This window comes from Stenella coeruleoalba (assembly GCF_951394435.1).
Source record: "Stenella coeruleoalba genome assembly, contig: scaffold_118, whole genome shotgun sequence".
Lineage (NCBI taxonomy): Eukaryota > Metazoa > Chordata > Mammalia > Artiodactyla > Delphinidae > Stenella > Stenella coeruleoalba.
In genome coordinates, this window is record NW_027646071.1 from 107013 (window position 1) to 131604 (window position 24592).

Consider the following 24592-nt stretch of genomic DNA (forward strand, 5'->3'; position numbering starts at 1 on the left):
TTTAAGATACTTACTAGTCAGGTACATTCTTAGGTGTTTAATATGCGGTGTTGAGTCCATTTCATTGAGCAAGGAGTAGCTCTTGTCTATTCAATATTTGACTTAAGGAACTTTATCTGTGCTCATTTCAATCTCTGGTTTTATGCAGCACCCCAACTCACCTTTACCCTTAAGCAAGCATAAGTTGGTTTTCTAAATTTGAGACCCTGTTCTGTTCTGTAATTCAGTTCCTGTGTAGCCAAGTTTACATTCCGTGTATTAGTGATATCTTATGATGTTTCTTTTTCTGTGTGACTTATTTCAGTTAGAATCATCGTACCTGAATCCACTCATTATGCTGCTACGGGCCTGATGACATAGATTTCATTGCTGAGTGATACTGCATTGTACGTAAGTACCACAAGTTCTTTATCCATTTTTCACTTTCTGTGATATTGAACATGTACGGTAAACAAGGTTCTTGTAAACGGAGGCGTCCCAAACTTTGGGGTGGCTGTGTCTTTTTGATTTTAATTTCCCTAAGCTATAGGACCATAATTGGAAGTGCCCTAGGCTCTGTTGCTTTGTTTTTTAGATGTTTCAGGAAACACCATACACTTCTCCCGAGTGGTTGTTGGCAATTTACATCCCGCCCATCAGCATAACAAGGCTCCCAGTTCTCCATGGCCTGTCCTGCCTTTCTGGATTTTACACTTTTTTCAGATGGCCGTTTTGACCGGGGGGAAGTGAGACTTCATTGTAGTGCAGATTTCCTTTGCAAGCTTGCTTGGTTGGCCAAAAAGGGCGTATGCGTTTTTTCCTGAATATATTCAGGAAAAAACGCATACGCCCTTTTTGGCCAAGTGCATCATTGTGGACGTTCTGCCTCTTTTCCTATGCTTTCAATGCAATTCCAGTCTACCTCCTGAAATCGGTTTCCTGCAATTCTGCCCCGCTTTCAAGTCCTCTTGGCAGCCTTACTTCAGTCTATTTTTGGACGATAGCTGTCATTTATAACTCTGCAGGTTTGTGAATTACAGTGCCCCTGAGCTCCTTTCTTCAACTCGCTTTCTTGTGACCTGGCCGCAACACCGCAGGATGGCTTTAGGCCCTAATTTTGTTCCGGCCCGGCATGCTGAGCCTTTGGTTAATTCCTCTTCCTGGTGGGAAATGAGAGTTAAATTTGCCCGTCCAGACACCTCCAGCTAGCCTCTCATTGGTTCTCGCTATTCCTGTTCATCTTCCGCAGAAATTGCAAACTGGGCCAAACAGGAGGTTAAAGGGACTGACTCTCCAATTCGGGAGAGTGTTAGTAAAACGTCTGGAATGTTGCACCCGAGTACCAGGGTAGGAAAACTGAGACATATTTGAACACGTCTCCCGTTCACATGGTTGATCATACTCTGGGTTCCACATGCATGTTTTAGCTGAAGGAAGAATACCTTAAACCTGGAGAGTTGAGACCCGTGTAATGGGTACCATGCAATATGACTTCAAAGGGTCTTCATTTGCTCACCGAACCTCTCCAATCCTATCACTGCTGCGTTTATGCCCCTGTACACATGCTTGATTCTCTTTCGGAGACATAGCAATCCATAGGTTTTAAGATACTTACTAGTCAGGTACATTCTTAGGTGTTTAATATGCGGTGTTGAGTCCATTTCATTGAGCAAGGAGTAGCTCTTGTCTATTCAATATTTGACTTAAGGAACTTTATCTGTGCTCATTTCAATCTCTGGTTTTATGCAGCACCCCAACTCACCTTTACCCTTAAGCAAGCATAAGTTGGTTTTCTAAATTTGAGACCCTGTTCTGTTCTGTAATTCAGTTCCTGTGTAGCCAAGTTTACATTCCGTGTATTAGTGATATCTTATGATGTTTCTTTTTCTGTGTGACTTATTTCAGTTAGAATCATCGTACCTGAATCCACTCATTATGCTGCTACGGGCCTGATGACATAGATTTCATTGCTGAGTGATACTGCATTGTACGTAAGTACCACAAGTTCTTTATCCATTTTTCACTTTCTGTGATATTGAACATGTACGGTAAACAAGGTTCTTGTAAACGGAGGCGTCCCAAACTTTGGGGTGGCTGTGTCTTTTTGATTTTAATTTCCCTAAGCTATAGGACCATAATTGGAAGTGCCCTAGGCTCTGTTGCTTTGTTTTTTAGATGTTTCAGGAAACACCATACACTTCTCCCGAGTGGTTGTTGGCAATTTACATCCCGCCCATCAGCATAACAAGGCTCCCAGTTCTCCATGGCCTGTCCTGCCTTTCTGGATTTTACACTTTTTTCAGATGGCCCTTTTGACCGGGGGGAAGTGAGACTTAATTGTAGTGCAGATTTCCTTTGCAAGCTTGCTTGGTTGGCCAAAAAGGGCGTATGCGTTTTTTCCTGAATATATTCAGGAAAAAACGCATACGCCCTTTTTGGCCAAGTGCATCATTGTGGACGTTATGCCTCTTTTCCTATGCTTTCAATGCAATTCCAGTCTACCTCCTGAAATCGGTTTCCTGCAATTCTGCCCCGCTTTCAAGTCCTCTTGGCAGCCTTACTTCAGTCTATTTTTGGACGATAGCTGTCATTTATAACTCTGCAGGTTTGTGAATTACAGTGCCCCTGAGCTCCTTTCTTCAACTCGCTTTCTTGTGAGCTGGCCGCAACACCGCAGGATGGCTTCAGGCCCTAATATGGTTCCGGCATGGCACGCTGAGCCTTTGGTTATTTCCTCATCCTGGTGGGAAATGAGAGTTAAATTTGCCCGTCCAGACACCTCCAGCTAGTCTCTCATTGGTTCTCGCTATTCCTGTTCATCTTCCGCAGAAATTGCAAACTGGGCCAAACAGGAGGTTAAAGGCGCTGACTCTCCAAGTGGGGAGAGTGTTAGTAAGGCGTCTGGAATGTTGCACCCGAGTACCAGGGGAGGAAAACTGAGACATATTTGAACACGTCTCCCGTTCACACGGTTGATCATACTCTGGGTTCCACCTGCATGTTTTAGCTGAAGGAAGAATACTTTAAACCTGCAGAGTTGAGACCCGTGGAATGGGTCCCATGCAATATGACTTCAAAGGGTCTTCATTTGCTCACCGAACCTCTCCAATCCTATCACTGCTGCGTTTATGCCCCTGTACACATGCTTGATTCTCTTTTGGAGACATAGCAATCCATAGGTTTTAAGATACTTACTAGTCAGGTACATTCTTAGGCGTTTAATATGGGGTGTTGAGTCCATTTCGTTGAGCAAGGAGTAGCTCTTGTCTATTCCATATTTGGCTTAAGGAAATTTATCTGTGCTCATTTCAATCTCTGGTTTTATGCAGCACCCCAACTCACCTTTCCCCTTAAGCAAGCATAAGTTGCTTTTCTAAATTTGAGACCCTGTTCTGTTTTGGAATTCAATTCCTGTGTAGCCAAGTTTACATTCCGTGTATTACTGATATCTTATGATGTTTCTTTTTCTGTGTGACTTATTTCAGTTAGAATCATCATACCTGAATCCACTCATTGTGCTGCTAAGGGCCTGATGACACAGATTTCATTGCTGAGTGATACTGCATTGTACGTAAGTACCACAAGTTGTTTATCCATTTTTCACTTTCTGCGATGTTGAACTTGTACTGTAAACGAGGTTCTTGTAAACAGAGCCGTTCCAAACTTTGGGGTGGCTGTGTCTTTTTGATTTTAATTTCCCTAAGCTATAGGACCATAAGTGGAAGTGCCCTAGGCTCTGTTGCTTTGTTTTTTAGATGTTTCAGGAAACACCATACACTTCTCCCGAGTGTCTGTTGGCAATTTACATCCCGCCCATCAGCATAACAAGGCTCCCAGTTCTCCATGGCCTGTTGCCTTTCTGGATTTTACACTTTTTTCAGATGGCCCTTTTGACCGGGGGGAAGTGAGACTTCATTGTAGTGCAGATTTCCTTTGCAAGCTTGCTTGGTTGGCCAAAAAGGGCGTATGCGTTTTTTCCTGAATATATTCAGGAAAAAACGCATACACCCTTTTTGGCCAAGTGCATTATTGTGGACGTTCTGCCTCTTTTCCTATGCTTTCAATGCAATTCCAGTCTACCTCCTGAAATCGGTTTCCTGCAATTCTGCCCCGCTTTCAAGTCCTCTTGGCAGCCTTACTTCAGTCTATTTTTGGACGATAGCTGTCATTTATAACTCTGCAGGTTTGTGAATTACAGTGCCCCTGAGCTCCTTTCTTCAACTCGCCTTCTTTTGAGCTGGCCGCAACACCGCAGGATGGCTTCAGGCCCTAATCTGGTTCCGGCACGGCACGCTGAGCCTTTGGTTAATTCCTCTTCCTGGTGGGAAATGAGAGTTAAATTTGCCCGTCCAGACACCTCCAGCTAGTCTCTCATTGGTTCTCGCTATTCCTGTTCATCTTCCGCAGAAATTGCAAACTGGGCCAAACAGGAGGTTAAAGACACTGACTCTCCAAGTCAGGAGAGTGTTAGTAAAGCGTCTGGAATGTTGCACCCGAGTACCAGGGTACGAAAACTGAGACATATTTGAACACGTCTCCCGATCACATGGTTGATCATACTCTGGGTTCCACATGCATGTTTTAGCTGAAGGAAGAATACCTAAAACCTGGGTAGTTGAAACCCGTGGAATGGGTACCATGCAATATGACTTCAAAGGGTCTTCATTTGCTCACCGAACCTCTCCAATCCTATCACTGCTGCGTTTATGCCCCTGTACACATGCTTGATTCTCTTTCGGAGACATAGCAATCCATAGGTTTTAAGATACTTACTATTCAGGTACATTATTAGGCGTTTAATATGCGGTGTTGAGTCCATTTCGTTGAGCAAGGAGTAGCTCTTGTCTATTCCATATTTGGCTTAAGGAACTTTATCTGTGCTCATTTCAATCTCTGGTTTTATGCAGCAACCCAACTCACCTTTACCCTTCAGCAAGCATAAGTTGGTTTTCTAAATTTGAGAAACTGTTCTGTTTTGGAATTCAGTTCCTGTTAAGCCAAGTTTACATTCCGTGTATTACTGATATCTTATGATGTTTCTTTTTCTGTGTGACTTATTTCAGTTAGAATCATCATACCTGAATCCACTCATTGTGCTGCTAAGGGCCTGATGACACAGATTTCATTGCTGAGTGATATTGCTTTGTAAGTAAATACCACAACTTCTTTATCCATTTTTCACTTTCTGCGATGTTGAACTTGTACTGTAAACGAGGTTCTTGTAAACAGAGGCGTCCCAAACTTTGGGGTGGCTGTGTCTTTTTGATTTTAATTTCCCTAAGCTATAGGACCATAAGTGGAAGTGCCCTAGGCTCTGTTGCTTTGTTTTTTAGATGTTTCAGGAAACACCATACACTTCTCCCGAGTGGTTGTTGGCAATTTACATCCCGCCCATCAGCATAACAAGGCTCCCAGTTCTCCATGGCCTGTCCTGACTTTCTGGATTTTACACTTTTTTCAGATGGCCGTTTTGACCGGGGGGAAGTGAGACTTCACTGTAGTGCAGATTTCCTTTGCAAGCTTGCTTGGTTGGCCAAAAAGGGCGTATGCTTTTTTTCCTGAATATATTCAGGAAAAAACGCATACGCCCTTTTTGGCCAAGTGCATCATTGTGGACGTTCTGCCTCTTTTCCTATGCTTTCAATGCAATTCCAGTCTACCTCCTGAAATCGGTTTCCTGCAATTCTGCCCCGCTTTCAAGTCCTCTTGGCAGCCTTACTTCAGTCTATTTTTGGACGATAGCTGTCATTTATAACTCTGCAGGTTTGTGAATTACAGTGCCCCTGAGCTCCTTTCTTCAACTCGCTTTCTTGTGACCTGGCCGCAACACCGCAGGATGGCTTCAGGCCCTAATTTTGTTCCGGCCCGGCATGCTGAGCCTTTGGTTAATTCCTCTTCCTGGTGGGAAATGAGAGTTAAATTTGCCCGTCCAGACACCTCCAGCTAGCCTCTCATTGGTTCTCGCTATTCCTGTTCATCTTCCGCAGAAATTGCAAACTGGGCCAAACAGGAGGTTAAAGGGACTGACTCTCCAAGTCGGGAGAGTGTTAGTAAAACGTCTGGAATGTTGCACCCGAGTACCAGGGGAGGAAAACTGAGACATATTTGAACACGTCTCCCGTTCACATGGTTGATCATACTCTGGGTTCCACATGCATGTTTTAGCTGAAGGAAGAATACCTTAAACCTGAAGAGTTGAGACCCGTGTAATGGGTACCATGCAATATGACCTCAAAGGGTCTTCATTTGCTCACCGAACCTCTCCAATCCTATCACTGCTGCGTTTATGCCCCTGTACACATGCTTGATTCTCTTTCGGAGACATAGCAATCCATAGGTTTTAAGATACTTACTAGTCAGGTACATTCTTAGGTGTTTAATATGCGGTGTTGAGTCCATTTCATTGAGCAAGGAGTAGCTCTTGTCTATTCAATATTTGACTTAAGGAACTTTATCTGTGCTCATTTCAATCTCTGGTTTTATGCAGCACCCCAACTCACCTTTACCCTTAAGCAAGCATAAGTTGGTTTTCTAAATTTGAGACCCTGTTCTGTTCTGTAATTCAGTTCCTGTGTAGCCAAGTTTACATTCCGTGTATTAGTGATATCTTATGATGTTTCTTTTTCTGTGTGACTTATTTCAGTTAGAATCATCGTACCTGAATCCACTCATTATGCTGCTACGGGCCTGATGACATAGATTTCATTGCTGAGTGATACTGCATTGTACGTAAGTACCACAAGTTCTTTATCCATTTTTCACTTTCTGTGATATTGAACATGTACGGTAAACAAGGTTCTTGTAAACGGAGGCGTCCCAAACTTTGGGGTGGCTGTGTCTTTTTGATTTTAATTTCCCTAAGCTATAGGACTATAAGTGGCAGTGCCCTAGGCTCTGTTGCTTTGTTTTTTAGATGTTTCAGGAAACACCATACACTTCTCCCGAGTGGTTGTTGGCAATTTACATCCCGCCCATCAGCATAACAAGGCTCCCAGTTCTCCATGGCCTGTCCTGCCTTTCTGGATTTTACACTTTTTTCAGATGGCCCTTTTGACCGGGGGGAAGTGAGACTTCATTGTAGTGCAGATTTCCTTTGCAAGCTTGCTTGGTTGGCCAAAAAGGGCGTATGCGTTTTTTCCTGAATATATTCAGGAAAAAACGCATACACCCTTTTTGGCCAAGTGCATCATTGTGGACGTTCTGCCTCTTTTCCTATGCTTTCAATGCAATTCCAGTCTACCTCCTGAAATCGGTTTCCTGCAATTCTGCCCCGCTTTCAAGTCCTCTTGGCAGCCTTACTTCAGTCTATTTTTGGACGATAGCTGTCATTTATAACTCTGCAGGTTTGTGAATTACAGTGCCCCTGAGCTCCTTTCTTCAACTTGCTTTCTTGTGACCTGGCCGCAACACCGCAGGATGGCTTCAGGCCCTAATCTGGTTCCGGCACGGCACGCTGAGCCTTTGGTTATTTCCTCTTCCTGGTGGGAATTGAGAGTTAAATTTGCCCGTCCAGACACCTCCAGCTAGTCTCTCATTGGTTCTCGCTATTCCTGTTCATCTTCCGCAGAAATTGCAAACCGGGCCAAACAGGAGGTTAAAGGCGCTGACTCTCCAAGTGGGGAGAGTGTTAGTAAAGCGTCTGGAATGTTGCACCCGAGTACCAGGGGAGGAAAACTGAGACATATTTGAACACGTCTCCCGTTCACATGGTTGATCATACTTGGGTTCCACATGCATGTTTTAGCTGAAGGAAGAATACCTTAAACCTGGAGAGTTAAGACCCGTGGAATGGGTACCATGCAATATGACTTCAAAGGGTCTTCATTTGCTCACCGAACCTCTCCAATCCTATCACTGCTGCGTTTATGCCCCTGTACACATGCTTGATTCTCTTTCGGAGACATAGCAATCCATAGGTTTTAAGATACTTACTAGTCAGGTACATTCTTAGGTGTTTAATATGCGGTGTTGAGTCCATTTCATTGAGCAAGGAGTAGCTCTTGTCTATTCAATATTTGACTTAAGGAACTTTATCTGTGCTCATTTCAATCTCTGGTTTTATGCAGCACCCCAACTCACCTTTACCCTTAAGCAAGCATAAGTTGGTTTTCTAAATTTGAGACCCTGTTCTGTTCTGTAATTCAGTTCCTGTGTAGCCAAGTTTACATTCCGTGTATTAGTGATATCTTATGATGTTTCTTTTTCTGTGTGACTTATTTCAGTTTGAATCATGGTACCTGAATCCACTCATTATGCTGCTACGGGCCTGATGACATAGATTTCATTGCTGAGTGATACTGCATTGTACGTAAGTACCACAAGTTCTTTATCCATTTTTCACTTTCTGTGATATTGAACATGTACGGTAAACAAGGTTCTTGTAAACGGAGGCGTCCCAAAATTTGGGGTGGCTGTGTCTTTTTGATTTTAATTTCCCTAAGCTATAGGACCATAATTGGAAGTGCCCTAGGCTCTGTTGCTTTGTTTTTTAGATGTTTCAGGAAACACCATACACTTCTCCCGAGTGGTTGTTGGCAATTTACATCCCGCCCATCAGCATAACAAGGCTCCCAGTTCTCCATGGCCTGTCCTGCCTTTCTGGATTTTACACTTTTTTCAGATGGCCCTTTTGACCGGGGGGAAGTGAGACTTCATTGTAGTGCAGATTTCCTTTGCAAGCTTGCTTGGTTGGCCAAAAAGGGCGTATGCGTTTTTTCCTGAATATATTCAGGAAAAAACGCATACGCCCTTTTTGGCCAAGTGCATCATTGTGGACGTTCTGCCTCTTTTCCTATGCTTTCAATGCAATTCCAGTCTACCTCCTGAAATCGGTTTCCTGCAATTCTGCCCCGCTTTCAAGTCCTCTTGGCAGCCTTACTTCAGTCTATTTTTGGACGATAGCTGTCATTTATAACTCTGCAGGTTTGTGAATTACAGTGCCCCTGAGCTCCTTTCTTCAACTCGCTTTCTTGTGAGCTGGCCGCAACACCGCAGGATGGCTTCAGGCCCTAATCTGGTTCCGGCACGGCATGCTGAGCCTTTGGTTAATTCCTCTTCCTGGTGGGAAATGAGAGTTAAATTTGCCCGTCCAGACACCTCCAGCTAGTCTCTCATTGGTTCTCGCTATTCCTGTTCATCTTCCGCAGAAATTGCAAACTGGGCCAATCAGGAGGTTAAAGACACTGACCCTCCAAGTCGGGAGAGTGTTAGTAAAGCGTCTGGAATGTTGCACCCGAGTACCAGGGTACGAAAACTGAGACATATTTGAACACGTCTCCCGATCACATGGTTGATCATACTCTGGGTTCCACATGCATGTTTTAGCTGAAGGAAGAATACCTAAAACCTGGGTAGTTGAAACCCGTGGAATGGGTACCATGCAATATGACTTCAAAGGGTCTTCATTTGCTCACCGAACCTCTCCAATCCTATCACTGCTGCATTTATGCCCCTGTACACATGCTTGATTCTCTTTCGGAGACATAGCAATCCATAGGTTTTAAGATACTTAGTAGTCAGGTACATTCTTAGGCGTTTAATATGCGGTGTTGAGTCCATTTCATTGAGCAAGGAGTAGCTCTTGTCTATTCCATATTTGGCTTAAGGAACTTTATCTGTGCTCATTTCAATCTCTGGTTTTATGCAGCACCCCAACTCACCTTTACCCTTAAGCAAGCATAAGTTGGTTTTCTAAATTTGAGAACCTGTTCTGTTTTGGAATTCAGTTCCTGTGTAGCCAAGTTTACATTCCGTGTATTAGTGATAACTTATGATGTTTCTTTTCTGTGTGACTTATTTCAGTTAGAATCATCGTACCTGAATCTACTCATTATGCTGCTACGGCCCTGATGACATAGATTTCATTGCTGAGTGATACTGCATTGTACGTAAGTACCACAAGTTCTTTATCCATTTTTCACTTTCTGCGATGTTGAACTTGTACTGTAAACGAGGTTCTTGTAAACAGAGCCGTTCCAAACTTTGGGGTGGCTGTGTCTTTTTGATTTTAATTTCCCTAAGCTATAGGACCATAAGTGGAAGTGCCCTAGGCTCTGTTGCTTTGTTTTTTAGATGTTTCAGGAAACACCATACACTTCTCCCGAGTGTCTGTTGGCAATTTACATCCCGCCCATCAGCATAACAAGGCTCCCAGTTCTCCATGGCCTGTTGCCTTTGTGGATTTTACACTTTTTTCAGATGGCCCTTTTGACCGGGAGGAAGTGAGACTTCATTGTAGTGCAGATTTCCTTTGCAAGCTTGCTTGGTTGGCCAAAAAGGGCGTATGCGTTTTTTCCTGAATATATTCAGGAAAAAACGCATACGCCCTTTTTGGCCAAGTGCATCATTGTGGACGTTCTGCCTCTTTTCCTATGCTTTCAATGCAATTCCAGTCTACCTCCTGAAATCGGTTTCCTGCAATTCTGCCCCGCTTTCAAGTCCTCTTGGCAGCCTTACTTCAGTCTATTTTTGGACGATAGCTGTCATTTATAACTCTGCAGGTTTGTGAATTACAGTGCCCCTGAGCTCCTTTCTTCAACTCGCTTTCTTGTGAGCTGGCCGCAACACCGCAGGATGGCTTCAGGCCCTAATCTGGTTCCGGCACGGCACGCTGAGCCTTTGGTTAATTCCTCTTCCTGGTGGGAAATGAGAGTTAAATTTGCCCGTCCAGACACCTCCAGCTAGTCTCTCATTGGTTCTCGCTATTCCTGTTCATCTTCTGCAGAAATTGCAAACTGGGCCAAACAGGAGGTTAAAGACACTGACTCTCCAAGTCGGGAGAGTGTTAGTAAAGCGTCTAGAATGTTGCACCTGAGTACCAGGGTACGAAAACTGAGACATATTTGAACACGTCTCCCGATCACATGGTTGATCATACTCTGGGTTCCACATGCATGTTTTAGCTGAAGGAAGAATACCTAAAACCTGGGTAGTTGAAACCCGTGGAATGGGTACCATGCAATATGACTTCAAAGGGTCTTCATTTGCTCACCGAACCTCTCCAATCCTATCACTGCTGCGTTTATGCCCCTGTACACATGCTTGATTCTCTTTCGGAGACATAGCAATCCATAGGTTTTAAGATACTTACTAGTCAGGTACATTCTTTGGCGTTTAATATGCGGTGTTGAGTCCATTTCGTTGAGCAAGGAGTAGCTCTTGTCTATTCCATATTTAGCTTAAGGAACTTTATCTGTGCTCATTTCAATCTCTGGTTTTATGCAGCAACCCAACTCACCTTTCCCCTTAAGCAAGCATAAGTTGGTTTTCTAAATTTGAGAACCTGTTCTGTTTTGGAATTCAGTTCCTGTGTAGCCAAGTTTACATTCCGTGTATTAGTGATAACTTATGATGTTTTTTTCTGTGTGACTTATTTCAGTTAGAATCATCGTACCTGAATCTACTCATTATGCTGCTACGGCCCTGATGACATAGATTTCATTGCTGAGTGATACTGCATTGTACGTAAGTACCACAAGTTCTTTATCCATTTTTCACTTTCTGCGATGTTGAACTTGTACTGTAAACGAGGTTCTTGTAAACAGAGCCGTTCCAAACTTTGGGGTGGCTGTGTCTTTTTGATTTTAATTTCCCTAAGCTATAGGACCGTAAGTGACAGTGCCCTAGGCTCTGTTGCTTTGTTTTTTAGATGTTTCAGGAAACACCATACACTTCTCCCGAGTGGTTGTTGGCAATTTACATCCCGCCCGTCAGCATAACAAGGCTCCCAGTTCTCCATGGCCTGTCCTGCCTTTCTGGATTTTACACTTTTTTCAGATGGCCCTTTTGACCGGGGGGAAGTGAGACTTCATTGTAGTGCAGATTTCCTTTGCAAGCTTGCTTGGTTGGCCAAAAAGGGCGTATGCGTTTTTTCCTGAATATATTCAGGAAAAAACGCATACGCCCTTTTTGGCCAAGTGCATCATTGTGGACGTTCTGCCTCTTTTCCTATGCTTTCAATGCAATCCCAGTCTACCTCCTGAAATCGGTTTCCTGCAATTCTGCCCCGCTTTCAAGTCCTCTTGGCAGCCTTACTTCAGTCTATTTTTGGACGATAGCTGTCATTTATAACTCTGCAGGTTTGTGAATTACAGTGCCCCTGAGCTCCTTTCTTCAACTCGCTTTCTTGTGAGCTGGCCGCAACACCGCAGGATGGCTTCAGGCCCTAATCTGGTTCCGGCACGGCACGCTGAGCCTTTGGTTAATTCCTCTTCCTGGTGGGACATGAGAGTTAAATTTGCCCGTCCAGACACCTCCAGCTAGTCTCTCATTGGTTCTCGCTATTCCTGTTCATCTTCCGCAGAAATTGCAAACTGGGCCAATCAGGAGGTTAAAGACACTGACCCTCCAAGTCGGGAGAGTGTTAGTAAAGCGTCTGGAATGTTGCACCCGAGTACCAGGGTACGAAAACTGAGACATATTTGAACACGTCTCCCGATCACATGGTTGATCATACTCTGGGTTCCACATGCATGTTTTAGCTGAAGGAAGAATACCTAAAACCTGGGTAGTTGAAACCCGTGGAATGGGTACCATGCAATATGACTTCAAAGGGTCTTCATTTGCTCACCGAACCTCTCCAATCCTATCACTGCTGCGTTTATGCCCCTGTACACATGCTTGATTCTCTTTCGGAGACATAGCAATCCATAGGTTTTAAGATACTTACTAGTCAGGTACATTCTTAGGCGTTTAATATGCGGTGTTGAGTCCATTTCATTGAGCAAGGAGTAGCTCTTGTCTATTCCATATTTGGCTTAAGGAACTTTATCTGTGCTCATTTCAATCTCTGGTTTTATGCAGCAACCCAACTCACCTTTCCCCTTAAGCAAGCATAAGTTGGTTTTCTAAATTTGAGAACCTGTTCTGTTTTGGAATTCAGTTCCTGTGTAGCCAAGTTTACATTCCGTGTATTAGTGATATCTTATGATGTTTCTTTTTCTGTGTGACTTATTTCAGTTAGAATCATCGTACCTGAATCCACTCATTATGCTGCTACGGGCCTGATGACATAGATTTCATTGCTGAGTGATACTGCATTGTACGTAAGTACCACAAGTTCTTTATCCATTTTTCACTTTCTGCGATGTTGAACTTGTACTGTAAACGAGGTTCTTGTAAACAGAGCCGTTCCAAACTTTGGGGTGGCTGTGTCTTTTTGATTTTAATTTCCCTAAGCTATAGGACCATAAGTGGAAGTGCCCTAGGCTCTGTTGCTTTGTTTTTTAGATGTTTCAGGAAACACCATACACTTCTCCCGAGTGTCTGTTGGCAATTTACATCCCGCCCATCAGCATAACAAGGCTCCCAGTTCTCCATGGCCTGTCCTGCCTTTCTGGATTTTACACTTTTTTCAGATGGCCCTTTTGACCGGGGGGAAGTGAGACTTCATTGTAGTGCAGATTTCCTTTGCAAGCTTGCTTGGTTGGCCAAAAAGGGCGTATGCGTTTTTTCCTGAATATATTCAGGAAAAAACGCATACGCCCTTTTTGGCCAAGTGCATCATTGTGGACGTTCTGCCTCTTTTCCTATGCTTTCAATGCAATTTCAGTCTACCTCCTGAAATCGGTTTCCTGCAATTCTGCCCCGCTTTCAAGTCCTCTTGGCAGCCTTACTTCAGTCTATTTTTGGACGATAGCTGTCATTTATAACTCTGCAGGTTTGTGAATTACAGTGCCCCTGAGCTCCTTTCTTCAACTCGCTTTCTTGTGACCTGGCCGCAACACCGCAGGATGGCTTCAGGCCCTAATCTGGTTCCGGCCCGGCATACTGAGCCTTTGGTTAATTCCTCTTCCTGGTGGGAAATGAGAGTTAAATTTGCCCGTCCAGACACCTCCAGCTAGCCTCTCATTGGTTCTCGCTATTCCTGTTCATCTTCCGCAGAAATTGCAAACTGGGCCAAACAGGAGGTTAAAGGGACTGACTCTCCAAGTGGGGAGAGTGTTAGTAAAGCATCTGGAATGTTGCACCCGAGTACCAGGGGAGGAAAACTGAGACATATTTGAACACGTCTCCCGATCACATGGTTGATCATACTCTAGGTTCCACATGCATGTTTTAGCTGAAGGAAGAATACCTGAAACCTGGGTAGTTGAAACCCTTGGAATGGGTACCATGCAATATGACTTCAAAGGGTCTTCATTTGCTCACCGAACCTCTCCAATCCTATCACTGCTGCGTTTATGCCCCTGTACACATGCTTGATTCTCTTTCGGAGACATAGCAATCCATAGGTTTTAAGATACTTACAAGTCAGGTACATTCTTAGGCGTTTAATATGCGGTGTTGAGTCCATTTTGTTGAGCAAGGAGTAGCTCTTGTCTATTCCATATTTGGCTTAAGGAACTTTATCTGTGCTCATTTCAATCTCTGGTTTTATGCAGCACCCCAACTCACCTTTACCCTTAAGCAAGCATAAGTTGTTTTTCTAAATTTGAGACACTGTTCTGTTCTGTAATTCAGTTCCTGTGTAGCCAAGTTTCCATTCCGTGTATTACTGATATCTTATGATGTTTCTTTTTCTGTGTGACTTATTTCAGTTAGAATCATCATACCTGAATCCACTCATTGTGCTGCTAAGGGCCTGATGACATAGATTTCATTGCTGAGTGATATTGCTTTGTAAGTGAATACCACAACTTCTTTATCCATTTTTCACTTTCGGCGATGTTGAACTTGTACTGTAAACGAGGTTCTTGTAAACAGAGCCGTTCCAAACTTTGGGGTGGCTGTGTCTTTTTGATTTTAATTTCCCTAAGCTATAGGACCATAAGTGGAAGTGCCCTAGGCTCTGTTGCTTTGTTTTTTAGATGTTTCAGGAAACACCATACACTTCTCCCAAGTGTCTGTTGGCAATTTACATCCCGCCCATCAGCATAACAAGGCTCCCAGTTCTCAATGGCCTGTTGCCTTTCTGGATTTTACACTTTTTTCAGATGGCCCTTTTGACCGGGGGGAAGTGAGACTTCATTGTAGTGCAGATTTCCTTTGCAAGCTTGCTTGGTTGGCCAAAAAGGGCGTATGCGTTTTTTCCTGAATATATTCAGGAAAAAACTCATACGCCCTTTTTGGCCAAGTGCATCATTGTGGACGTTCTGCCTCTTTTCCTATGCTTTCAATGCAATTCCAGTCTACCTCCTGAAATCGGTTTCCTACAATTCTGCCCCGCTTTCAAGTCCTCTTGGCAGCCTTACTTCAGTCTATTTTTGGACGATAGCTGTCATTTATAACTCTGCAGGTTTGTGAATTACAGTGCCCCTGAGCTCCTTTCTTCAACTCGCTTTCTTGTGAGCTGGCCGCAACACCGCAGGATGGCTTCAGGCCCTAATCTGGTTCCGGCCGGGCATGTTGAGCCTTTGGTTAATTCCTCTTCCTGGTGGGAAATGAGAGTTAAATTTGCCCGTCCAGACACCTCCAGCTAGCCTCTCATTGGTTCTCGCTATTCCTGTTCATCTTCCGCAGAAATTGCAAACTGGGCCAAACAGGAGTTTAAAGGGACTGATTCTCCAAGTGGGGAGAGTGTTAGTAAAGCGTCTGGAATGTTGCACCCGAGTACCAGGGGAGGAAAACTGAGACATATTTGAACACGTCTCCCGATCACATGGTTGATCATACTCTAGGTTCCACATGCATGTTTTAGCTGAAGGAAGAATACCTTAAACCTGGGTAGTTGAAACCCGTGGAATGGGTACCATGCAATATGACTTCAAAGGGTCTTCATTTGCTCACCGAACCTCTCCAACCCTATCACTGCTGCGTTTATGCCCCTGTACACATGCTTGATTCTCTTTCGGAGACATAGCAATCCATAGGTTTTAAGATACTTACTAGTCAGGTACATTCTTAGGCGTTTAATATGCGGTGTTGAGTCCATTTCGTTGAGTAAGGAGTAGCTCTTGTCTATTCCATATTTGGCTTAAGGAACTTTATCTGTGCTCATTTCAATCTCTGGTTTTATGCAGCACCCCAACTCACCTTTCCCCTTAAGCAAGAATAAGTTGGTTTTCTAAATTTGAGACCCTGTTCTATTCTGTAATTCAGTTCCTGTGTAGCCAAGTTTACATTCTGTGTATTAGTGATATCTTATGATGTTTCTTTTTCTGTGTGACTTATTTCAGTTAGAATCATCATACCTGAATCCACTCACTGTGCTGCTAAGGGCCTGATGACACAGATTTCATTGCTGAGTGATATTGCTTTGTAAGTAAATACCACAACTTCTTTATCCATTTTTCACTTTCTGCGATGTTGAACTTGTACTGTAAACGAGGTTCTTGTAAACAGAGCCGTTCCAAACTTTGGGGTGGCTGTGTCTTTTTGATTTTAATTTCCCTAAGCTATAGGACCATAAGTGGAAGTGCCCTAGGTTCTGTTGCTTTGTTTTTTAGATGTTTCAGGAAACACCATACACTTCTCCCGAGTGGTTGTTGGCAATTTACATCCCGCCCATCAGCATAACAAGGCTCCCAGTTCTCCATGGCCTGTCCTGCCTTTCTGGATTTTACACTTTTTTCAGATGACCCTTTTGACCAGGGGGAAGTGAGACTTCATTGTAGTGCAGATTTCCTTTGCAAGCTTGCTTGGTTGGCCAAAAAGGGCGTATGCATTTTTTCCTGAATATATTCAGGAAAAAACGCATACGCCCTTTTTGGCCAAGTGCATCATTGTGGACGTTCTGCCTCTTTTCCTATGCTTTCAATGCAATTCCAGTCTACCTCCTGAAATCGGTTTCCTGCAATTCTGCCCCGCTTTCAACTCCTCTTGGCAGCCTTACTTCAGTCTATTTTTGGACGATAGCTGTCATTTATAACTCTGCAGGTTTGTGAATTACAGTGCCCCTGAGCTCCTTTCTTCAACTCGCTTTCTTGTGAGCTGGCCGCAACACCGCAGGATGGCTTCAGGCCCTAATTTGGTTCCGGCACGGCACGCTGAGCCTTTGGTTATTTCCTCTTCCTGGTGGGAAATGAGAGTTAAATTTGCCCGTCCAGACACCTCCAGCTAGTCTCTCATTGGTTCTCGCTATTCCTGTTCATCTTCCGCAGAAATTGCAAACTGGGCCAAACAGGAGGTTAAAGGGACTGACTCTCCAAGTGGGGAGAGTGTTAGTAAAGGGTCTGGAATGTTGCACCCGAGTACCAGGGGAGGAAAACTGAGACATATTTGAACACGTCTCCCGTTCACATGGTTGATCATACTTGGGTTCCACATGCATGTTTTAGCTGAAGGAAGAATACCTTAAACCTGGAGAGTTGAGACCCGTGTAATGGGTACCATGCTATATGACTTCAAAGGGTCTTCATTTGCTCACCGAACCTCTCCAATCCTATCACTGCTGCGTTTATGCCCCTGTACACATGCTTGATTCTCTTTCGGAGACATAGCAATCCATAGGTTTTAAGATACTTACTAGTCAGGTACATTCTTAGGCGTTTAATATGCGGTGTTGAGTCCATTTCGTTGAGCAAGGAGTAGCTCTTGTCTATTCCATATTTGGCTTAAGGAACTTTATCTGTGCTCATTTCAATCTCTGGTTTTATGCAGCACCCCAACTCACCTTTACCCTTAAGCAAGCATAAGTTGGTTTTCTAAATTTGAGAACCTGTTCTGTTTTGGAATTCAGTTCCTGTGTAGCCACGTTTACATTCCGTGTATTAGTGATATCTTATGATGTTTCTTTTTCTGTGTGACTTATTTCAGTTAGAATCATCGTACCTGAATCTACTCATTATGCTGCTACGGGCCTGATGACATAGATTTCATTGCTGAGTGATACTGCATTGTACGTAAGTACCACAAGTTCTTTATCCATTTTTCACTTTCTGCGATGTTGAACTTGTACTGTAAACGAGGTTCTTGTAAACAGAGGCGTCCCAAACTTTGGGGTGGCTGTGTCTTTTTGATTTTAATTTCCCTAAGCTATAGGACCATAAGTGGAAGTGCCCTAGGCTCTGTTGCTTTGTTTCTTAGATGTTTCAGGAAACACCATACACTTCTCCCGAGTGTCTGTTGGCAATTTACATCCCGCCCATCAGCATAACAAGGCTCCCAGTTCTCCATGGCCTGTCCTGCCTTTCTGGATTTTACACTTTTTTCAGATGGCCCTTTTGACCGGGGGGAAGTGAGACTTCATTGTAGTGCAGATTTCCTTTGCAAGCTTGCTTGGTTGGCCAAAAAGGGCGTATGCGTTTTTTCCTGAATATATTCAGGAAAAAACGCATACGCCCTTTTTGGCCAAGTGCATCATTGTGGACGTTCTGCCTCTTTTCCTATGCTTTCAATGCAATTCCAGTCTACCTCCTGAAATCGGTTTCCTGCAATTCTGCCCCGCTTTCAAGTCCTCTTGGCAGCCTTACTTCAGTCTATTTTTGGACGATAGCTGTCATTTATAACTCTGCAGGTTTGTGAATTACAGTGCCCCTGAGCTCCTTTCTTCAACTCGCTTTCTTGTGACCTGGCCGCAACACCGCAGGATGGCTTCAGGCCCTAATCTGGTTCCGGTACGGCAAGCTGAGCCTTTGGTTATTTCCTCTTCCTGGTGGGAAATGAGAGTTAAATTTGCCCGTCCAGACACCTCCAGCTAGTCTCTCATTGGTTCTCGCTATTCCTGTTCATCTTGCGCAGAAATTGCAAACTGGGCCAAACAGGAGGTTAAAGGCGCTGACTCTCCAAGTGGGGAGAGTGTTAGTAAAGCGTCTGGAATGTTGCACCCGAGTACCAGGGGAGGAAAACTGAGACATATTTGAACACGTCTCCCGTTCACATGGTTGATCATACTTGGGTTCCACATGCATGTTTTAGCTGAAGGAAGAATACCTTAAACCTGGAGAGTTGAGACCCGTGGAATGGGTACCATGCAATATGACTTCAAAGGGTCTTCATTTGCTCACCGAACCTCTCCAATCCTATCACTGCTGCGTTTATGCCCCTGTACACATGCTTGATTCTCTTTCAGAGACATAGCAATCTATAGGTTTTACGATACTTACTAGTCAGGTACATTCTTAGGCGTTTAATATGCGGTGTTGAGTCCATTTCGTTGAGCAAGGAGTAGCTCTTGTCTATTCCATATTTGACTTAAGGAACTTTATCTGTGCTCATTTCAATCTCTGGTTTTATGCAGCACCCCAACTCACCTTTACCCTTAAGCAAGCATAAGTTGGTTTTCTAAATTTGAGACCCTGTTCTGTTCTGTAATTCAGTTCCTGTGTAGCCAAGTTTACATTCCGTGTATTACTGATATCTTATGATGTTTCTTTTTCTGTGTGACTTATTTCAGTTAGAATCATCATACCTGAATCCACTCATTGTGATGCTAAGGGCCTGATGACATAGATTTCATTGCTGAATGATATTGCTTTGTAAGTAAATACCACAACTTCTTTATCCATTTTTCACTTTCTACGATGTTGAACTTGTACTGTAAACGAGGTTCTTGTAAACAGAGTCGTCCCAAACTTTGGGGAGGCTGTGTCTTTTTGATTTTAATTTCCCTAAGCTATAGGACCATAAGTGGCAGTGCCCTAGGCTCTGTTGCTTTGTTTTTTAGATGTTTCAGGAAACACCATACACTTCTCCCGAGTGTCTGTTGGCAATTTACATCCCGCCCATCAGCATAACAAGGCTCCCAGTTCTCCATGGCCTGTCCTGCCTTTCTGGATTTTACACTTTTTTCAGATGGCCCTTTTGACCGGGGGGAAGTGAGACTTCATTGTAGTGCAGATTTCCTTTGCAAGCTTGCTTGGTTGGCCAAAAAGGGCGTATGCATTTTTTCCTGAATATATTCAGGAAAAAACGCATACGCCCTTTTTGGCCAAGTGCATCATTGTGGACGTTCTGCCTCTTTTCCTATGCTTTCAATGCAATTCCAGTCTACCTCCTGAAATCGGTTTCCTGCAATTCTGCCCCGCTTTCAAGTCCTCTTGGCAGCCTTACTTCAGTCTATTTTTGGACGATAGCTGTCATTTATAACTCTGCAGGTTTGTGAATTACAGTGCCCCTGAGCTCCTTTCTTCAACTCGCTTTCTTTTGAGCTGGCCGCAACACCGCAGGATGGCTTCAGGCCCTAATTTGGTTCCGGCACGGCACGCTGAGCCTTTGGTTATTTCCTCTTCCTGGTGGGAAATGAGAGTTAAATTTGCCCGTCCAGACACCTCCAGCTAGTCTCTCATTGGTTCTCGCTATTCCTGTTCATCTTCCGCAGAAATTGCAAACTGGGCCAAACAGGAGGTTAAAGGGACTGACTCTCCAAGTGGGGAGAGTGTTAGTAAAGCATCTGGAATGTTGCACCCGAGTCCCAGGGGAGGAAAACTGAGACATATTTGAACACGTCTCCCGATCACATGGTTGATCATACTCTAGGTTCCACATGCATGTTTTAGCTGAAGGAAGAATACCTTAAACCTGGGTAGTTGAAACCCTTGGAATGGGTACCATGCAATATGACTTCAAAGGGTCTTCATTTGCTCACCGAACCTCTCCAATCCTATCACTGCTGCGTTTATGCCCCTGTACACATGCTTGATTCTCTTTCGGAGACATAGCAATCCATAGGTTTTAAGATACTTACAAGTCAGGTACATTCTTAGGCGTTTAATATGCGGTGTTGAGTCCATTTCGTTGAGCAAGGAGTAGCTCTTGTCTATTCCATATTTGGCTTAAGGAACTTTATCTGTGCTCATTTCAATCTCTGGTTTTATGCAGCACCCCAACTCACCTTTCCCCTTAAGCAAGAATAAGTTGGTTGTCTAAATTTGAGACCCTGTTCTGTTCTGTAATTCAGTTCCTGTGTAGCCAAGTTTACATTCCGTGTATTACTGTTACTTTACGATGTTTCTTTTTCTGTGTGACTTATTTCAGTTAGAATCATCATACCTGAATCCACTCATTGTGCTGCTAAGGGCCTGATGACACAGATTTCATTGCTGAGTGATACTGCATTGTACGTAAGTACCACAAGTTCTTTATCCATTTTTCACTTTCTGTGATATTGAACTTGTACGGTAAACGAGGTTCTTGTAAACGGAGGCGTCCCAAACTTTGGGGTGGCTGTGTCTTTTTGATTTTAATTTCCCTAAGCTATAGGACCATAAGTGGAAGTGCCCTAGGCTCTGTTGCTTTGTTTTTTAGATGTTTCAGGAAACACCATACACTTCTCCCGAGTGGTTGTTGGCAATTTACATCCCGCCCATCAGCATAACAAGGCTCCCAGTTCTCCATGGCCTGTCCTGCCTTTCTGGATTTTACACTTTTTTCAGATGGCCCTTTTGACCGGGGGGAAGTGAGACTTCATTGTAGTGCAGATTTCCTTTGCAAGCTTGCTTGGTTGGCCAAAAAGGGCGTATGCGTTTTTTCCTGAATATATTCAGGAAAAAACGCATACGCCCTTTTTGGCCAAGTGCATCATTGTGGACGTTCTGCCTCTTTTCCTATGCTTTCAATGCAATTCCAGTCTACCTCCTGAAATCGGTTTCCTGCAATTCTGCCCCGCTTTCAAGTCCTCTTGGCAGCCTTACTTCAGTCTATTTTTGGACGATAGCTGTCATTTATAACTCTGCAGGTTTGTGAATTACAGTGCCTCTGAGCTCGTTTCTTCAACTCGCTTTCTTGTGACCTGGCCGCAACACCGCAGTATGGCTTCAGGCCCTAATATGGTTCTGGCACGGCACGCTGAGCCTTTGGTTAATTCCTCTTCCTGGTGGGAAATGAGAGTTAAATTTGCCCGTCCAGACACCTCCAGCTAGTCTCTCATTGGTTCTCGCTATTCCTGTTCATCTTCCGCAGAAATTGCAAACTGGGCCAAACAGGAGGTTAAAGGTGCTGACTCTCCAAGTGGGGAGAGTGTAAGTAAAGCGTCTGGAATGTTGCACCCGAGTACCAGGGGAGGAAAACTGAGACATATTTGAACACGTCTCCTGTTCACATGGTTGATCATACTTGGGTTCCACATGCATGTTTAAGCTGAAGGAAGAATACCTTAAACCTGGAGAGTTAAGACCCGTGTAATGGGTACCATGCAATATGTCTTCAAAGGGCCTTCATTTGCTCACCTAACCTCTCCAATCCTATCACTGCTGCGTTTATGCCCCTGTACACATGCTTGATTCTCTTTCGGAGACATAGCAATCCATAGGTTTTAAGATACTTACCAGTCAGGTACATTCTTAGGCGTTTAATATGCGATGTTGAGTCCATTTCGTTGAGCAAGGAGTAGCTCTTGTCTATTCCATATTTGACTTAAGGAACTTTATCTGTGCTCATTTCAATCTCTGGTTTTATGCAGCACCCCAACTCACCTTTACCCTTAAGCAAGCATAAGTTGGTTTTCTAAATTTGAGACCCTGTTCTGTTCTGTAATTCAGTTCCTGTGTAGCCAAGTTTACATTCTGTGTATTACTGATATCTTATGATGTTTCTTTTTCTGTGTGACTTACTTCAGTTAGAATCATCATACCTGAATCCACTCATTGTGCTGCTAAGGGCCTGATGACACAGATTTCATTGCTGAGTGATATTGCTTTGTAAGTAAATACCACAACTTCTTTATCCATTTTTCACTTTCTGCGATGTTGAACTTGTACTGTAAACGAGGTTCTTGTAAACAGAGCCGTTCCAAACTTTGGGGTGGCTGTGTCTTTTTGATTTTAATTTCCCTAAGCTATAGGACCATAAGTGGAAGTGCCCTAGGTTCTGTTGCTTTGTTTTGTAGATGTTTCAGGAAACACCATACACTTCTCCCCAGTGGTTGTTGGCAATTTAAATCCCGCCCATCAGCATAACAAGGCTCCCAGTTCTCCATGGCCTGTCCTGCCTTTCTGGATTTTACACTTTTTTCAGATGGCCCTTTTGACGGGGGGGAAGTGAGACTTCATTGTAGTGCAGATTTCCTTTGCAAGCTTGCTTGGTTGGCCAAAAAGGGCGTATGCGTTTTTTCCTGAATATATTCAGGAAAAAACGCATACGCCCTTTTTGGCCAAGTGCATCATTGTGGACGTTCTGCCTCTTTTCCTATGCTTTCAATGCAATTCCAGTCTACCTCCTGAAATCGGTTTCCTGCAATTCTGCCCCGCTTTCAAGTCCTCTTGGCAGCCTTACTTCAGTCTATTTTTGGACGATAGCTGTCATTTATAACTCTGCAGGTTTGTGAATTACAGTGCCCCTGAGCTCCTTTCTTCAACTCGCTTTCTTGTGACCTGGCCGCAACACCGCAGGATGGCTTCAGGCCCTAATCTGGTTCCGGTACGGCACGCTGAGCCTTTCGTTATTTCCTCTTCCTGGTGGGAAATGAGAGTTAAATTTGCCCGTCCAGACACCTCCAGCTAGCCTCTCATTGGTTCTCGCTATTCCTGTTCATCTTCCGCAGAAATTGCAAACTGGGCCAAACAGGAGGTTAAAGGCGCTGACTCTCCAAGTGGGGAGAGTGTTAGTAAAGCGTCTGGAATGTTGCACCCGAGTACCAGGGGAGGAAAACTGAGACATATTTGAACACGTCTCCCGTTCACATGGTTGATCATACTTGGGTTCCACATGCATGTTTTAGCTGAAGGAAGAATACCTTAAACCTGGAGAGTTGAGACCCGTGTAATGGGTACCATGCAATATGACTTCAAAGGGTCTTCATTTGCTCACCGAACCTCTCCAATCCTATCACTGCTGCGTTTATGCCCCTGTACACATGCTTGATTCTCTTTTGGAGACATAGCAATCCATAGGTTTTACGATACTTACTAGTCAGGTACATTCTTAGGCGTTTAATATGCGGTATTGAGTCCATTTCGTTGAGCAAGGAGTAGCTCTTGTCTATTCCATATTTGACTTAAGGAACTTTATCTGTGCTCAATTCAATCTCTGGTTTTATGCAGCACCCCAACTCACCTTTACCCTTAAGCAAGCATAAGTTGGTTTTCTAAATTTGAGACCCTGTTCTGTTCTGAAATTCAGTTCCTGTGTAGCCAAGTTTACATTCCGTATATTACTGATATCTTATGATGTTTCTTTTTCTGTGTGACTTATTTCAGTTAGAATCATCATACCTGAATCCACTCATTGTGATGCTAAGGACCTGATGACATAGATTTCATTGCTGAGTGATATTGCTTTGTAAGTAAATACCACAACTTCTTTATCCATTTTTCACTTTCTGCGATGTTGTACTTGTACTGTATACGAGGTTCTTGTAAACAGAGCCGTTCCAAACTTTGGGGTGGCTGTGTCTTTTTGATTTTAATTTCCCTAAGCTATAGGACCATAAGTGGAAGTGCCCTAGGCTCTGTTGCTTTGTTTTTTAGATGTTTCAGGAAACACCATACACTTCTCCCGAGTGGCTGTTGGCAATTTACATCCCGCCCATCAGCATAACAAGGCTCCCAGTTCTCCATGGCCTGTCCTGCCTTTCTGGATTTTACACTTTTTTCAGATGGCCCTTTTGACCGGGGGGAAGTGAGACTTCATTGTAGTGCAGATTTCCTTTGCAAGCTTGCTTGGTTGGCCAAAAAGGGCGTATGCGTTTTTTCCTGAATATATTCAGGAAAAAACGCATACGCCCTTTTTGGCCAAGTGCATCATTGTGGACGTTCTGCCTCTTTTCCTATGCTTTCAGTGCAATTCCAGTCTACCTCCT

At 43.8% G+C, this 24592-nt stretch overlaps 1 long non-coding RNA gene across 20 annotated transcripts in view; it reads left to right on the forward strand.

Annotated features, from left to right (window-relative positions):
• The window catches only part of LOC307181360, a 968012-nt gene that overhangs the window by 97308 nt on the left and 846112 nt on the right, over positions 1-24592 (forward strand). For 2 of the 20 annotated variants that reach the window (XR_013826583.1, XR_013826584.1), the window contains exon 1: positions 20843-20918. The exons of 16 other annotated variants lie outside the window; for them this stretch is intronic. This is a non-coding gene — a long non-coding RNA (uncharacterized lncRNA). Of the gene's footprint in view, positions 1-16094; positions 16181-19252; positions 19339-20842; positions 20919-24592 lie in introns of those variants that run through there. 2 more of the 20 variants (XR_013826547.1, XR_013826580.1) reach the window with 2 other exon arrangements.